The following is a 16,250-nucleotide window of genomic DNA, read 5'->3' on the forward strand; positions in this document are numbered from 1 at the left end:
ATTCTCCCAGCTTAGAAACGTGTCCGTGGCTGGATCCAGAGCGAAGTGCACAGCGCGGGGTCCTGCAGTGTCACCGTGTCACCAGCCCTGCCCAGCCCCCAGCAGCACTGGGCAGCACCTCCAGAACAACGTTCCCCTCCAAACCTTTTCATTTCCACTCCACTCTTGCCAACCACCTTCTCCAGAGGTGTTTCCTCCTCCCTCCAAAAGCACAAAAAAAGAAGTCAGAAAGCGCATAAAGATTTTTATCTGGAGACGGAGCCCCCCGGAGCGCGGGGGTGGGCGGGATGCCAGGAGCCGAGGCCGGGATGCTGCGCTGGGCACCGGGCTCACCAGCACTCCCAGTGCACCAGATTGCAATGAAAGGTTTTATTGCCCAGTCATCTAGCCCCTATCAGACAACTATTTGGCTGAAGGAGAGGCGTCCATTCAAAGCCAGTTTACAGCAGAGTCTTTATTTTTATTTTAAAAGCATCTGGAAATTAAAAATCCCCTTTGGCGCTCGTCCACTTTGGAGGGAAAGCCAGGCCTGTCGTCTGGCCAAGCAGCCCTGCTCTAGCTGTGTTGGGTGGATCCAGAGCTGGGACGTTTTTTCTAACTCAAGCAGACACGGGCTGCTGGCTTCCTTCCAGCAGCTCCACAAACTTCCCACGCCGAGCGCTGGTTCGGTCCTTGCACTGTGTGTGTGACACGGTGTGTGACACGGTGTGTGACACAGTGTGTGACACGGTGTGCAGGTCACTCAGAGCTGTTCAGGGTGTGCCATGCCCAGCCCCGTGCTCCTCCCCAACCCCAGGACCTCTGTCAGATGTTGCTTTGACCAAACGGTGCACGTAGGGTTCGCCCCAGGTGAATGGCACCACTTCAAAACGTGGATTATTCCTTTCCATTTTGGGGTGGCTGCAGGTCTGACAGATGTTGGTCACACCCAGCAAGCTGTCCCCAGGGGGAGGGTATATTGCTGCTGCCTCCTCAGCAGTATGGCAGGAGGTGACACTAGCCAGGGCTGGCTGAGCCTGGTGGGACAAGCGTGCTGAGTTTACAGCAGAGCCATGGAAATTTCTCCATAAGCAGTGTTTTACCCCTGAATCCAGAACGTTGCATTGCATTCCTTACACAGCAGGCTGGTAAACCCCAGCTGGGTCATTGCTTGGGTCAAAGTGCATTTTGGAAAAAACAAACCAAACCAAAACAAAAAAGAGAGTACACGCCTGCATACAGTTATAGTTGTGTGGACCCGTTTTTCATCCTGCAGGAAAAGTGCAAGCACTGGAAATCTCCAACATGCTCTGGCAGCTGGAACCTCTGGCTGCCCAGCCCCACGTGTCCCTTCATCATGTCTCTGCAGCAGGCAGGCAGGTAGCTCTGAAACAAGGCCAGCTATGGCTCTGTGCTAAAAAAAGAAAATGGAGAAGCCTCTGCCCAACAGCTTGGGATTGCCACTGTGCAGAATCAAACCTTCTGGGAGCATCAGCTCCAACCCAGGGCAGTGCCTCTTATCCAAAAATGTGGTTGAGATGAGCACACACATCTTCAGCTGGAGGAAGAATTGAGGATCTCCAGACACAGCTTTTGTCTCCATCCTGTTGGGTGCCTGGGGACACCATGGCACCCTCCTCTCCCTTGGGGACACCATGACCTGGGGTGGCCACAGCAGTGCTGTTACCCTCCACCTCCTTCTGTGCCTGGGGGAAATGAGGATTGTTCCTTTTGTGTCATTGATGTCTTCTGGCAGGAGAGAAGGGTGAGACCTTATCAGGACAGTGAGAGGGGGTCAAACATACACAGCTCTATCACCTCTCTACCCAACCTGCTCCATCTCACCAGCTCCTGCTTCCAGGCACAGTGCCCATCCCTTCTCCAGGGGGTTGGGGTGGACAGGCTTTCTCTTCTCCCTCCCAAAGTCCCACTCTTAGCAAGACTTAGCCCATACCAAGACGAATTTTGCCACTCAGGACCAGGCACTGAGAGACACGAGCAGAGACTGGGTTCTAATCTTAGCTAAGCTCCTGCAGAGCCCTACAGCACATACACAAACCAGACTTTTTCTAAGGCTCATAAAACTGCAACAGCCCTGGTCAGATCCCTATGGCCATGGCAACACACCCGACCTTAGCACAAAGCCCATCTTCCCCCACTGGATTTCAAGTCCCCATTTCAAAGTATGGAAGCATTAGATCTTTCCAAAGAAAGGATTTCCTGAATTATTCTAACACTGACAAAACAATGTATTCTTCTCTGCCCTGGCTCTTGCAGGCAACTGAAGTACCTGGCTGAAATTTTCCTCCAAAAAAAGAGAAAGCCAGAGTCATGACATAAGAACAGGATCTTGCACTTAGAGGGGACAAGCAAACTGCAGAGCAGGCTGTGCTACCAACTCTGCCTCCAGTAGGAATATCTGCCAACTTTGTGAGCATTGTACATTGTTTAAAGGACCTAATCAAATTATATACTCCTTTTGAAGTTGGAAAACTTTGATTTAGCAATGGCTTTAGAGCTTCGAAAACCCCACTCTTTTCTAGTTTGTCTTCCATGATGATTCCTTACCTGTCTCCCATCATTGAATAAATCATGATAAACATAAACCAGATGCCTGGTGCTAACAATAACTTTAGAGAGCCCTGCTTCTCCTAAGATGTATGGGCAATGACTAACTCACTTTTAGCCTCCAGCCTTAATTTAAAGCATTCTGAAATTGTGCCCTGGGGAGATGAAGGCTGCCTGAGACAAAAAATCTTTTGCATTAAAAATAATCTCTGTCTTAAGCAGCAACAAAGCCAAGCTTGTACTCCTTCAGCCCTGGTGTCTCAGCCCACCATGGGCCACTCTGCAGGCCGTGGGTTGCACTGCTGTGGATCCATGCATGGAGACCTTGCACCACCTTAAAGAAAATGAAGTGTCTGTGATTAAATGCAGGGGAGCAGTGGTTTATGCAACTGTACAGCCAAGCAGAGCTCCTTGCAGCAAAGCTGGCATTATTGTCAGCTGACATGTGACAAGGGACAGTGCTGAGCCCCCAGACATGGGAGCTGTCTCCATCAGAGGCAGCAAGCAGCTGAGTTGGCCTCAGCATTGCCAGCTGAGCTAAAGCACTTTGGAACTCGCTAAAGAACTTGGAACTCACCTTGCCTGAAGACAGATGTCCAAGGTGTGGAGCAGTTCAGGGGAAGTGCTGGTAGAAGATGGAGTGTTTCTGACCCCAAGACCTCAGCCTGCAGAAAGCCTGCAGCTAACAGCTGCTCCAGAGCCATTCTGGAGGGAATATATTGCTCAACAGAGGAACACACTGAAATGCATCACTAGAACAGCTAAAATAGTGCCTGGAGATTGAGCTCTGGCAAAGAAACAAAGTTTTGAAAGCTCCATTCAATATACTTTCACTTTTGTATGCCTGCACACACTGAGCCCACAGATGGGTCAATCCTGCCATTTTATTTGCATATTTCAGTATTTATTTATGAGGTTTGCTGGCTTATTGATTTGAGGCAAGAAGCAAGAACCAGAGAATAGCAAGGATATAAAGAAATCTTGGAATCTGCCAAAGTTAGGGAAATCTGTATGAGTGAAAATTTCCACCCAGAAGTGCTTTGTAGCTGTGATGCATCAGCACAGCATGGCACAGGGGGAAGCTCAGTGCAAAATTCCCTGACACAGAAGGAACTAAAAAGGCTTATCACTAAAAAATGTACCAACAGGGAGGCTCATGGAAACCTGAGAGTTACTTCTCCTCCCTGAATTTTATGGCAGTACCTCTGTTTTGTTAGAAGACCTTTGCACAGTGACCTCCCAAGCAACCTGGTCACAGACAAGCCCAGTGCCACATTTGAAGCCATGGGAAATCCAGAAGCCAGTCAAGGCAACCAGGGGGAGATTTTCCAGGAGCTCACCCTTCATGAGGAGCTTGCATTACCTTGGCATCACAGCCTGGCTTTTCCTCATTTCCAGCTGCTTGGAGTTTTTGCATTCTGATTTTCAAGTGAAAACTCACCAAATTGTTTGGATGTGAGGCCTCATATGGGAAGGAGGCAAAAGCACAGGGTGGCTTGAGGGGAGTGAAGGCTCTGGACCCAAGATCTCCCACGAAACTTTTGCCATCTTTTCACCTCTGTGCTCTTGTATAAGAACAGGATTGCTCCTTGCCAGGACAGACCCTGCCAGCCATCCAGCCAGGCTTGCAGCAGTGCCAGCTCCTTCTCTAGAGGTAGTTACTGGAGCACTAGAATATAAAAGACCATAATTTATGCATTTTAAGCCATGTTTTTGATTACATCAAATAACGAGCAAAACCTGAAGAATATCTTCTATAGAAAATGTTAATTTTGTATGATGTTTTTTCCTCGTAAGAGATTACCTACCTGTCTCTGGGGTTGTGGTCTTTGTAGAACAGAGCACACGTCTGTTCTGGTTCCTTACATCTGAGATACAGATCCCAGGCAAACAGCTGCCCCACAGTATCGTGAGGTTTTTGTGTTGAATGGTAATCCTTTACAGGCAGCTTTCATTTTTTCCATCTGAAAGTTCATTAGTAGTTGCCAGAGTCCTGTGAACTTTCATATCTATTATGCCATCACCACTACAAATGCTTTCAAATTAACAACCAGCCAGATTTCCTTTCTGTGACCAAGCAGGAAAATAAAGAGAAAATGTAATGTATTACATTACAGAATACCTTCTCCTCTGTTCCACTTAGCAATCACTTTGTAAAGTGATACGAAAGGTTATTTACATTGGGATACATCTGAGGAGCAAATGCTCCAAAAAAGGGATCACAGCTGTTTCCTTTCTTACCCTTGCCTGTCCCTGCTGCTGAGCAATCACCCTGGTGCTGTGTGTGAGCCAGGGCTGCTGTGCCCCTGGCCATACTCAGATGGAACCCTGACACAGTGCAAAAAAAAAAAAAAAAAATTGGTGACAAATAAGCATTTAAATAATCTCACAGACTCATTAGCTATTTCATTTCCTTTTTAGCTCTTTGCTTATTTCAGTTCCTGTCTGGTTTTGGGAAGAGGCATCTTCAGTCTCTGTGCAGGGATGAGGGTGGGCAGGCAGAGAACAGCCCTTTCTGTAGGAGCAGATCCTACAGAGCTTCCAGGGATAAAACAAAAAGACAGCATTGCAAGAGAAACATTTGATGGCTCAGCTATCCCACCTCTGCCAACACAGACTTCCAAACAGGCAGCCATGGTGGGATGCACAGCAGAAGGATGGACCCCCTTTCAGAGTTGGGGTCCCAGGTGTCCATTTGGTACATCTGGCAAAAAGATCATACATCTAAAAATAATGAGGGTGACATTAAAAAAATGAAGGAAAATTCTCTTCTGTGTCTCTTCTCGTGACTCTGAATTCTTCCTGTTTATTGCTTCTTTTTTTGACAGTGACTTTTCCAGCCCTTATCTACAATCCCATCTTCTTGGCAAGGAGAAGCAGAGGCACAGACTTTGATGAAATCTTGCAGGACCCCAAGACCTTAGATGGTCACTGCTCCCACTCAGGCAGCCCCAGGGATCTCCCTGGTCTGGTTGTCTACAGGTAAAATATTGGTGAATGACAACTTAATATCCTTAAAAATTGCCCCAGTGAGTAATCCTCTGAGATTTGGTGCTACCCTCATAAGCACAGGCTTGACATATGCTACCTTTGGAAAAAAAAAAACAACAAAGAATCACATTTGCTTTTAAAGTGCTGTTTAGCCAAAATATTCTGTTCTTACAGACATTGTGGGGCATCTGAAGGATCTGTTCTGCTAACTGATGTGCTTGAAAAAAATGTACATAGAACAGATACCCATGTTCATTTATACTGAACACAACTGATGGCAGATCATGTTCTGTCCTGGCAATGCACACATACGTCTGATTTCTACCTTTACTGAGAAGAGGATAGAATTTTGCATCCCTGTACTTACTTTCCTCACCATACCTTGTGGCAAAAATTCACCCTTGAAGAACTATGGGACGGGAGCTTTTATCAATGGGACTCCTGGGGCTGCTTCTTTCTCCTTTATGCCACAGGTTTTAACCAAAAGGGGCCACTGGGGAGTAGTTTCAGTCCCAATTTACACAGAAAAGTGGTGATGCAAAAAGCAGAAAAGTAGCATATTTTATTATTCCTGTACTTCTGGAGCAGAGTGAGTATCTTCAATCTCTTGATGCCTTGGGGACAAGCCTGTCAGGGCTGTTTCTTCTCATCCCTATTACATTCATAGCTTTTAGTGTTGGATGTGAGGAGATCACAGCAGAGACAAAACCTCTTTTCTTAGCCTCTTGGCTAAACCCCAAATATTTTAAACATTTCTGCTAAGGGTTGATTCCCCCAGTGGGTCTCAGAGCTCTCATCTCTGACTGCTATAAACCAAAGATGGTTTACATGAGATCAGCACATGCCAATATTGCTTTACACTTTATGGTGTGTGCAATTCATACATCAATAGTGACAGGCAACCAATCCCTGCTGGTGCTTTACTGATCTTCTGATGGTATTGTGGGGTTTTTTTTTAAAGGACAGGGCAGAAAAGCATGGAGAAAATCATGCAAATGGTTAAATGCAAAGATCTGTTGGCCTTCTGAGACCACTGGTAAATAATTTAACAAAGTTCTTTAAAAAGTCTCACTCTGAAGGAAAAAGTACGTCCACTTTAAACCCTGCTTTTCCAATCTGGACCTCTAAATCCATACTGCAGTCCTTTAAAAGAGCCAAACTCCATCAGAATTGCCATAGAGAGTCGGACAGGGAGTTCTGGCTGCCAAATGTAAAAGAGAAAAATGTGAGGAACTACATAAGAGGCAAACATGGAGTAATCTCCAGTCCCCAGAAGAGCTTACCCGAGCCCTGGAGATTAGCTAAAACATTAAAGCAAGAGGTTTTGCTCTAAGCAAACCATGGTTTGGGTAAACTGTCCAGCATTGGCTTTTCTCCACAGGAAGACTCTTTGAAGCCTTTGATATGCAGCTCTTTGCATATTTTAAGTGTTCCCTTCACCATCTCCCTTCCAGAAGCATTTTAGAGTCTCCAGTAAAACATAACTGAAGACAGAGCACCTCATGGTCTTTGGGTCCCTGACTGGATGGAGAAACCTTCACTGGCACTGCTGTTTCAAAGCCATGGAGCAAGGAGTTTGGGTTCCTCACCAGGAGATTCCTGATGCTTGGGGAAGGGAGCACAGGGCAATTAGTAAAACAGGCTAAGAGGGCTAAAGAATTAGGAATTGCCAAGGCTCCAATAAAAAAACCAGTGCTTTATACGACTGGAGATGCAGTTGGAGGAATCTGGCTAATCTTTTACTCTCCTAGTAAATCATTCATTGAGGCCATCTGTGAAACATGAGAAGAGCAGCTTCAACCCAAGATTCCCACTCAGCAAAGCTCTTACAAGCTTGGCCGGAAAGAAGCTTTCCTGATAAAGTTGATAGCTAGTCCAAGCCCTCATGATTTCCAGCAGCACTAATCCTTCTGGGGAGATTAGAGAAGCAGCCCTTGAAGGTCCTGGAGTGGCTCTGCATTTCAGCTAAGTTCAAGGGAAACAAATAATCAAAATCCTCAGCCCTTGCCAGGGGAGTGCCTGGCCCTGGGGGGCACCTCTGGGCACTTCCTTTCCCAGCAGCCTCCTCAGAGAGGCTGAAAAACAGCCCCAAACTGCCCAGCCACAGCTCCTCTGGGACAGGGAGCATTCCAGGGGCTCAAGGAGAGTGTTAAGACAGAAATCTGGTGCCTTGCTGGCCAAGGCAGAACCTTGGTTTTGTTCAAGGAAGGGCATGGAGACCCATCGGGAAAGCGACGCAGCTGATCTCAAAACCCAAACTTTCCTCTGCTTTGGGGAAGTTCATGTCTGAATTGAATGAGTAAGGCGTGGGATTTTGTCCCCACTCCAGGAGGAATAACCCAAAACCCTCCCACCAACACTCCACGCCAGGCTGCTTATCTGAGTTCTCCACCCAGATCTGGTTCAGGTTTTTAAGCAGGCACTGGAAGCATTACTGCTGACCTGGGGCTCGAGTCCTTAGGCAAATACTGCACAGAGCAAAACAAATTCTTAAAAGTCAGCTTACAGGAGAAACAGGGCCGAACACTTAATTGTACATGAATTACAATCCACCTCCTCCATGAGTTAAGACAAGATATTTTAATGACTTGTTTATTTATTTATTTAAATCTGCTCATTTCCAGGCTCTTAGAATCTGCAGTTCCCAGATGGCGAGAAGGAACAGAGAGTTTCAAAGTGACTGACAAGATGCCCCAACTCCTGGAGCCAAATGCTTAAAGGGAAAGGAAGCAAAAATACAAACTGAAGACAAAATAAGAGTGCAGGAGGGCATGCATGAGCCTAAAGCCTTTCCTGGTGCTGGGGTCTCAGAGAAGGGAAAGCTTGCAGACTGGGTCCTGCCTTTGAACCCTGTCAAACCCATGCTGTATAAATCCAGACATTTATATTGTGTTTGGGCACCTTACAGGAGTATGGCCACAGAAGAGAAAATGCAGCTCCTGGTGCTTAAGATAGGGAATAACATCCTAGGTTTACTGTTGAAGTCTTCCAAAGAAGCTTGGTCAGCCCTCGATCACCAGGTAAAGCTGGGAAAGTTGTCTTGGAGCAGCATGTCTGCCAAACAGGAGGAGCTGTAGTTCCAAGGAAGACAGTGATCCCCTTTGCTATGTGAACTTTAACCAAAGTTTGGTGTAATAATCCCTCTGCACTGTGGTTTGTAAAATTTTAACTATTCCTACTGTTTTCCTTGGCCATCTGGTGTTTGCTCTGCTGAGCCTTGAGGTCAGTAACTCCGTGGAATACATCAAGTTTTCTGTCTTCTCCCTAAAACCTCCTCAGATCTAAGCAAAGCAGAACCTCATTGACCATTACACTGACCAGGTTGTTAATGGTGCCTTTTCTGTTGTGGAGGGGAGTCAGTCAAGGTAAGACTGGAAGTTGCTTTATTTTGGTTTTAAAAAACAAGGGTTCTTCCTCCTCACTGAGTATGTAATGCTGATGAAAATATATTTTACCCTGTGCATCAGCTAAGGTTAGGGAAGAGTTTCCTCTACTTCAGTTGTAATAAAAACTACCAAAGCCCACTCCTATAATGCTGTTTCTATTCTTAGCATGTTCTGTACCACCCCTGGTAGTCAGGGCAGCTGGTGCTGGTGGTACTAACCACAGCTTGGGGCCTTCCAGAAAGAGAGGAACTGGAAGGAGAAGCAGAAGGGAGAGCAGCCAGCACCCACTGCCTGGGGTGGGAGCAGAGGGAGAAGAGAGTGATACCCAAAGGGTGACAGGGAAGTGCTCAGCCTCAGCAAGCCTGAGATGTACCTTGGCTGTGGCACTGAAAACTGCCTCAGGAGAGGTGCTGTGCCCCAACACAGCAGAGATACAAGAAGGACATCTCCTGTCTCAGTGTCAGATGGGCTCTGGGACAGAGATTTTCCATTAGCTGGACAAGACTCCAGTTGTTTGGCAGAAAGCTGCTCTGCCCACCTGAGCACAGCAAACTTGGTGAATCCTCCACCCTCCCAGTGAGATGCAATGAAGACAGCAGGAGCTTCTCTTGTTATAAATCCTCTGCTCTGGGCAAGAGCAGGGACCACAACTTGCACAAGACTCTTACATGGGGAAAATGATCCAGGCTTTTTCTTTGCAAACACTGCACCCCTCCTGGAACCCTTTGTGATCTAAGTTGTTTAGGAAGTAAATTAAATTGAGTGAGCCAGAGAGACAGTTCTGGATATTTCTCCAAGAAAGAAAAGCTTAATTTTACCATGGGGATCTTGTGCCTGCCATGACCACCCCCCCAATGTCTCACAAGAACACAGAAGGAATAAGCAATGAGGACTGATTCATTCTTGCAGATCTGTGAAGACTTTCATTTCAGTTCTTAACAGAAATATTCCCCCTTCTGCAAAAAAAACCAAACCCAAGAAACCACCACCCAGACTTCAGCTGCCAGGGGGTGACTTCTCCATAGCTTATAGCACTCTCCTGATTTCCATCCAACCAGAACTGACCCAGGGCTTGTAACCTCTTTGGAGTCTTCCCTGGGCTGCAGCTGAGGTGGGGTCAATGCATGAAGAGCAGGCAAAATTTCCTGAGTGGCAACCCTGAAGGAGTTGGTTCCAGAAAAGGTGAGAAGAAAGGGAAGTGGGAGGAGGATTATCAGGCTCAGGACCATTTGTCATTTACTCGTGGTTAGTATCTGTTCAGATAACTGGCAACTGAGATCAACAGCTAGGATTTTTCCATCCAATCTCAGTGAGCTAGCAGTTGGGTTTCATTCAAGTAATTGTTCTAATGGATAATAATGTATTATTATGACTAGAGGGCTTATTACTAGAATGTTGTACTAAATTCAATAATCCAAACTCACCAAATATTGTCCCTCTTGTGGGAGCTTCAGCTGTTTGAGAAGGAGCCTCAGAGTTGTGTGACCATCCCTAAAACCTTCTCCCCTAAGTTCCAACTTTGGAGAACAAGTTGTTCATCATATGTTGAATTCAGCCTTGGAGTAACTCCAGTGAAAACAAAAGGAGTAACAACAGGAATGGATTAGGCCCAATTGCTTTCACATTTCTCCAACTTGAATTTCCAATTCCAGTGCTAAAGAAAGACTAAAAAAACCCCACAACCCCAATGTATGGCACGGTGACAAATACACTCCACAAGTTAAGTCTGCCTACTATGTGACCTCATGCCCTCTGGTAAGTGCACTGAGGTGACCTTCCTCAAGCTTACCTATAAACAAAACCCTGCTGTCATCTGGCAGAAGCACCATGTATTCCTACTTCTGCCACTGTATTTATTGTACTAAGTTTTGCAGAAAATGGTCAAATCTATCCTGTAGTTCCAAGCTGTTACTACTGACCTTAAACACATCTGAAAAAACTCTTACCTGCCAAGCTGAGATATGACATAATGAGGATTTCATTTCATAAAAACATACTGAGCAAGATTAAATAGGGCATGTTCTGTACTGACCCCATTTTCCAGGGAAAGCTGAGCACAGATGAGAGGACACAGCCTCACCTACAAATCCTCTCCTGATGGATCATCTCCTTGGTATCTCTGGTGAAACAGATGTGGACCAACAAAGAGCAAGTGGAACAGAGGCTGAGAACCTCAAGCTCCTCTGCTGGCTATTGAACTGTGCTTTCTCTTGATGTTTGCTGCATCACTCACTCATTAGCTTTTAAGTAAGTTCCTTCCAACTTTGACCTGCTGCTTCCTGCCAAGGCTGATGAGCCATGAGTGCAGAGCTGCTTCCTCTGGGCCAGTTCCTCAGTGTATGCTTTCAGTGGCTGCCACATGAAGTTAGCCTAAGAAAAAACGTTGCTCTTGTTTTCACTGGAGTTATTCCCAGTGTATTACAAAGGGGGGTAACAGAGTTATCCAGTAATCAGAGAACTAAACTGCAAGTCAGAAGCCCCGAGTTCCATTTCTAGCTCACATTAAACCAACGCTAACTATTTGTGCCTCCACACACACACCTGAGAGTTTTAATAATAATAATTTAAAGATATTCCTAAACAAAGAAGAAATTTATGAAACATCACAGCAGCACAAAGCACTGAGACCAGGTTTGGTCCATGGGCTTTGCAAAGTAACTGCACAGCTTGAGTCAACCGACGGGCTGGAAACCGAGGAGTTCAGCTCAGCTGCTGCTATCTAGCTCAGAAATCACTGCACATTGTTTGCAAACTTATCAGGAGTGACTTGAATTGTGAATTAGCTTCAGCAAGGCAGCTGGCAGGCTGCTGGAGCATACAATGCCTGCTGAATCTGCACTTCCTGTTGGAGACGTGCAAAGGAGAAGGCAAACTATGAAAGAGCAGAGAAACCGCTCCCAGCTCAAGTGCAGAGTACGTGCAGCACGGGCAGAGCACTGCAAGCTGCTGATCTGGGGGCCAAAGCTGATGGGGGCTATCAGCACCAAGCCATGCTGATAGTCCTCAGCCCTTGCCATGGAGATATCTCAAAGCACCTCATGAAGAAGGCTCATCCATCTTCCCCCAGCTCCTTGCTAGGCTGGGTTAGATGGCAGAGCTGGAAAGGCAGTGGTTGAACCCCCCCAGTCCCACCCCATAGCCCTGCAGGGAGATCTCCAGCACACAGCCCATGCTTATTTTTGCATCTTGATTTGCAGTAAATAATCCACTCTATGCCACAAGCAGCAGCAGAGACTGGGACATGTTCCAGCCACCCTTACTGAGGACTCACCTGGACACACCACAGAGCACAGCTACGTGGTCAGGTGCTTGCACCATGTAGGCACACATGTTCTCCTTGTGTTGGAAGACACAAAGCTGAAGCCACTGTAAACTCTCCAAATCCACACAGAGAAATGACAGAAAGAAGCATCCTGTATGAGGTCTGACGGGAACACTGCAGCATCAGTTCTTCAGGGAACAAAAAAAAAAGAAAACAACAAAAATAACCAAAACCAAGCAGCTTGTGCAGTGCAATTTACTAAAATCAACTGAAATTTGCCACAGCATGCTTCTAAAAGACTTCATGGGGCTGGGAAAACAGCCAATATGGAATATACCCCTAGAAAAGTGCTCTCGCTGTGAGTTAAGGCCTTTCCATTCATTTCAGGTTGTCAGTAAATTTGATCAAAGTCTCCTCCAGTACAGGATTGTGTTATTCTTACAACCCAAGAGCATCTGCCTCCTTTTAAACAGTTTTAATGTTACCAACACAATGAAGCCCCAACGTCACCCTGCGAAGGTGGCATTTACTCTGAAAGGAAGAGGTTACACTGGGAGTGAAAAGCAAGAATCCATCAGAAATTTCCAGCACTGGAAGCTGCAGGATGCTCTCGGTGCAGCCACGCTCCAGCCAGCGCTGCCGCCGCTCACTGAATCCCGGGCTGCGCTTTGCAAGCCGCGCTGCGCCATCCTGTGGTCATCCCATGCCCAGAACCTCTGGATCTGGGCCAAAGCACCCAGAACACTCTCGGGACCCTCCCGGTGAGCGCTGGCTCATCGGAAGAGTTTTCTGCACCGGGTTCCTTGTTGCTAATGCAAAGCAAAGGTGGACGAGTTCGGCAGATACTCTCAGAAGCACAAAACCCGACAAGTGGGGGGTGTAGGGTGAGGCTGTACCACAACTCCTCTTCCTCAGCATGAGCCTGCTCTTGGCAGCAAGGATAACCATGACACTCCCCAACAAACCACTGCTTTCCCCAGACCAAGCTCTGCCACCTCCTTCCTGCTCTGCTATGGTGTTTTCTTTAGTCCCTTGTCCCAGCAGGTTCCCCATCCTCTCCCACTGAGTGACAGCTCTTTGGGCAGCTCTGTCCCACTCCTCCACCCTCAATTGCCCTCTCATTTCCCCTCCTTCCCCATAAAGAATTTTGCCCATTGGTACCTAGGACATGTTTGATGGAAAATCTGGCAAATCCTTCCATACCAATGCTGCCAAGCATCCAGCTTTACTCCTGTTGGCCAGCAAATACCATCACAGCCTCAAGGTTGATGCAAACTCAGTGGAAAGGCAGCAGAAGGGAGGAGGTCAAAGTCCACACCAATCCAGCCAGGCCTCTTTCTTGCTCATCTGGGCCACCCCAACCATGCTTCTGCTATAAATGAAAAAAATGGGGGTGTGGGGGTGTGGAGGGGAAGAAGTGACCAATAACAGTCCTCAGAAGGCAAATGTTTCCTATTACAGTGCCAGCTCTTTCAGGCTCTTTGATGTCACTTCTCCCACACAAAGCTGATTTTTTCACAGTCTGTTCTTGCACACCAACAAGATGTTACACGTACTGTATGTTGCACATCCTCAACTCTTATTTAAAGCATATTTGTCCTAACTCACTGTGCTTTGTTCTCTCTATAATTTTTCATACTAATACTGACACATCATAGGCACAGAGGCATTTTTATTCTACCTCCCCTTTTCACATTTGTTTTCACATTTGTTTTCACATTTGTTTTTCTACTGAATTCTTGGAGGTTCTAGTGATAAGGGCAGTGTTGACACTCAGCTAAGTTTGAGACTGAGCTGTTAAATTCATGGCAATTGCTGAATTTTTCCAAAACTTTTAGGGGCTTGTAGACCAAAGCATTTGCTTTGTCAGAGGCTTTGTCACATTTCAGATTTAGATTCTGGATAACTTTAGTTATGTTCTTCATTCTACTTTGACCCATAGTTTTGATACCACCTGCTTCCTACCTGCATATTACAGATCCTAAATTTTCATACTGAAAAAATTGTTGACCATGCATTGCATTGATAAACCATCACAGCTCTTGTAACAAATTTAAGTTGCAAATCACTTGAAGCAAGTAAAAACCTTTTTGTTCTAGCACAATAGGGTTTTCATAATCTGCATTAAAAACTATCCCAGTACAAACAACAGTCGGGCACTTCTGCCAACTTACTGAACTTTGGGGAAAAGTGCAAAAGTGGTGAGGACCGCAGCAGAATGCAGGAGATTCCTTCAGGTGACACAAAGGTTAAACCAACTTCTGCAAAAACAAATGCATCTCATTGTCTTCAAGATTAAGTTGACTCGTGTTTTTAAACATGAGTTATTTCTGTGTAAACCATATCCAAATTCCTTGCAGAATTAAAACAATGGGTAATTCTTCCAGAAGACATACACTGTGTTATCTAAAAAATAATCAAAAATCCCAAACTCTGTTGCACCCCAAAAGGAGAAGAGTCCACCAGGAATTTTACCACAGTTATTTACTAAGACCATCAAACTACAATAAGTAACACCAAATAATTGTGTTTGTATCAAAATTTCATGGCCCTCAGGAATAAGCTGAGGAAGACAAAAGGTGTTAGGATTACTGTAGTCAAGATGATGCTTTTTTGACAGAAAGGAACCACTACACAGCCTGGTGTCACTACCAGACCTGATGAATAACAGGGGATGGCTGCTTCAAACTGTTATTCAAGGATCAAAGATGCCCTTTGTTTGTTAGAGATGAACAGAACTTGTGTTCTTTCAGCTAAAGGTGCTTACTTTACAATAAGGAGAAGTGAAGGCATACTGGATGTTGTTGCTGCATCACTAAGGATATGTTCAAAAGACTATTGCCTCTGCTTTAAAAAGAGCCTGGTATCAAACCAGGGGAATTGGTTTAACTAAAAACATTTGTTTCTTTGTTCTGTTTTCAGGTCTTACTTCTTTTAAACCCCATGGCCTTTTGTGAACACCAAAAGCTAACATGCATTCTTTGTTAACAGCAAGAACCTCCCAACTCTGGATTTCCAAACTTTTCAATGCAAGAAGAACAAAACAAATTGCTCCAGGTTTAAAAAGAAACAGTTGGCCCTGGCAGGCTAATCAGAGGCAAGACTCAAACCCGTGGCCCAATAGGCCCCGTATCAAAAGGCTTTAAGATCTAAAAGCAAGTAATAAAAAGCAGCTTTAATGCAAAACTGTTTGGATTGAAACAAGAGACTTCCGTTCGGTGCCCAGCACACCAATAAAAAGGACAGCCCTGAGGTAAGCACACAGCTTCAAAAGTTGTGTGCATTTCATGTTGGAGGGAATTGCAGCACCTACCACCTGCCTACAATGGAGCCTCCTCACCTGCAGCAGGGAGCAAACCCAGGACACTGCACTTAAACCAGCTCTGCAGCCTGTTTGTGTCCCAGGAAAACAGCCCTGCACTAAACCAACATCCACCTTTGATTTTAGGCTGCTGACAAAGGTGTGAATTAGACAACCAGCCCCCCAAGCAAACCCAACCACCAATCCCTGCCCTTTCCAAACACAGCTAAATCTGAGGCAACTGTTGCTCTCATTCTGACTGGCAAGCACAGCTTTTTGGAGGTGGATTGAGGAAAACACCCCTAGACTTGCCCCCACACTTTTCTCCTCCAACTTGGAATAGTGCAGACCCTCATGAAACTCTCAATTCCTTGAAAAATACATTTTTCATTTGAAAATTAGTTGGATAAGCTTGGTATGCATTCAGGGCTAAAACTCTAATTTCTAGTCATAGGAGCAGGTTACTACATCCTCACCAGCTCATCTGGTACTTTCTGTGACCCATCTCACATCAACTGAATTTGCCAAGGATTATTTAGCAGATCTCAAGAGAGACCAAAATGTTCAATAGTAGGCAAAGTCCCTTTCCACTTACTATGGACAGCTGCCATTTATATAATAACCTTGGAATACAAAAGGCAGTTTGTATAGCTCCAAAAATATTTCTTGGCCTTTACTCCCAAAAAGCAAATGAAACAGTCCTATGACTTCATGTAATATTTGAGCTCCTATTAATGCAAAGCTTTTTTTATTATGAGGTTAC

The 16,250-nt window shown here is 45.6% G+C and overlaps 3 long non-coding RNA genes across 5 annotated transcripts; 1 reads left to right on the forward strand and 2 right to left on the reverse strand.

The window, feature by feature from the left end:
• Positions 1-1,959: 1,959 nt before the first annotated feature.
• LOC139802467 (uncharacterized) lies at positions 1,960-4,875 on the reverse strand. Its single transcript, XR_011728634.1, has 3 exons — positions 4,789-4,875; positions 4,356-4,614; positions 1,960-4,216 (listed from the first exon to the last, which is right to left on the reverse strand). It is a non-coding gene; the product is annotated as an uncharacterized lncRNA (long non-coding RNA).
• A 3,618-nt stretch (positions 4,876-8,493) lies between these two features.
• LOC139802789 (uncharacterized) lies at positions 8,494-15,811 on the forward strand. Of its 3 annotated transcripts, none has more exons than XR_011728785.1 (3): positions 8,604-8,903; positions 10,577-10,679; positions 15,109-15,811. It is a non-coding gene; the product is annotated as an uncharacterized lncRNA (long non-coding RNA). The 3 variants fall into 3 exon arrangements; XR_011728783.1 differs by lacking the exon at positions 10,577-10,679 and adding an exon at positions 12,574-13,011 and having other exon boundaries at positions 8,617-8,903; XR_011728784.1 differs by lacking the exon at positions 10,577-10,679 and having other exon boundaries at positions 8,494-8,903.
• On the reverse strand, positions 12,426-13,548 carry LOC139802790 (uncharacterized). The gene is made up of 2 exons (XR_011728786.1): positions 13,348-13,548; positions 12,426-12,995 (listed from the first exon to the last, which is right to left on the reverse strand). It is a non-coding gene; the product is annotated as an uncharacterized lncRNA (long non-coding RNA).
• Positions 15,812-16,250: the final 439 nt, after the last annotated feature.

The sequence above is a fragment of the Heliangelus exortis genome, chromosome 14, assembly GCF_036169615.1.
Source record: "Heliangelus exortis chromosome 14, bHelExo1.hap1, whole genome shotgun sequence".
NCBI classification, from domain to species: Eukaryota; Metazoa; Chordata; class Aves; order Apodiformes; family Trochilidae; genus Heliangelus; species Heliangelus exortis.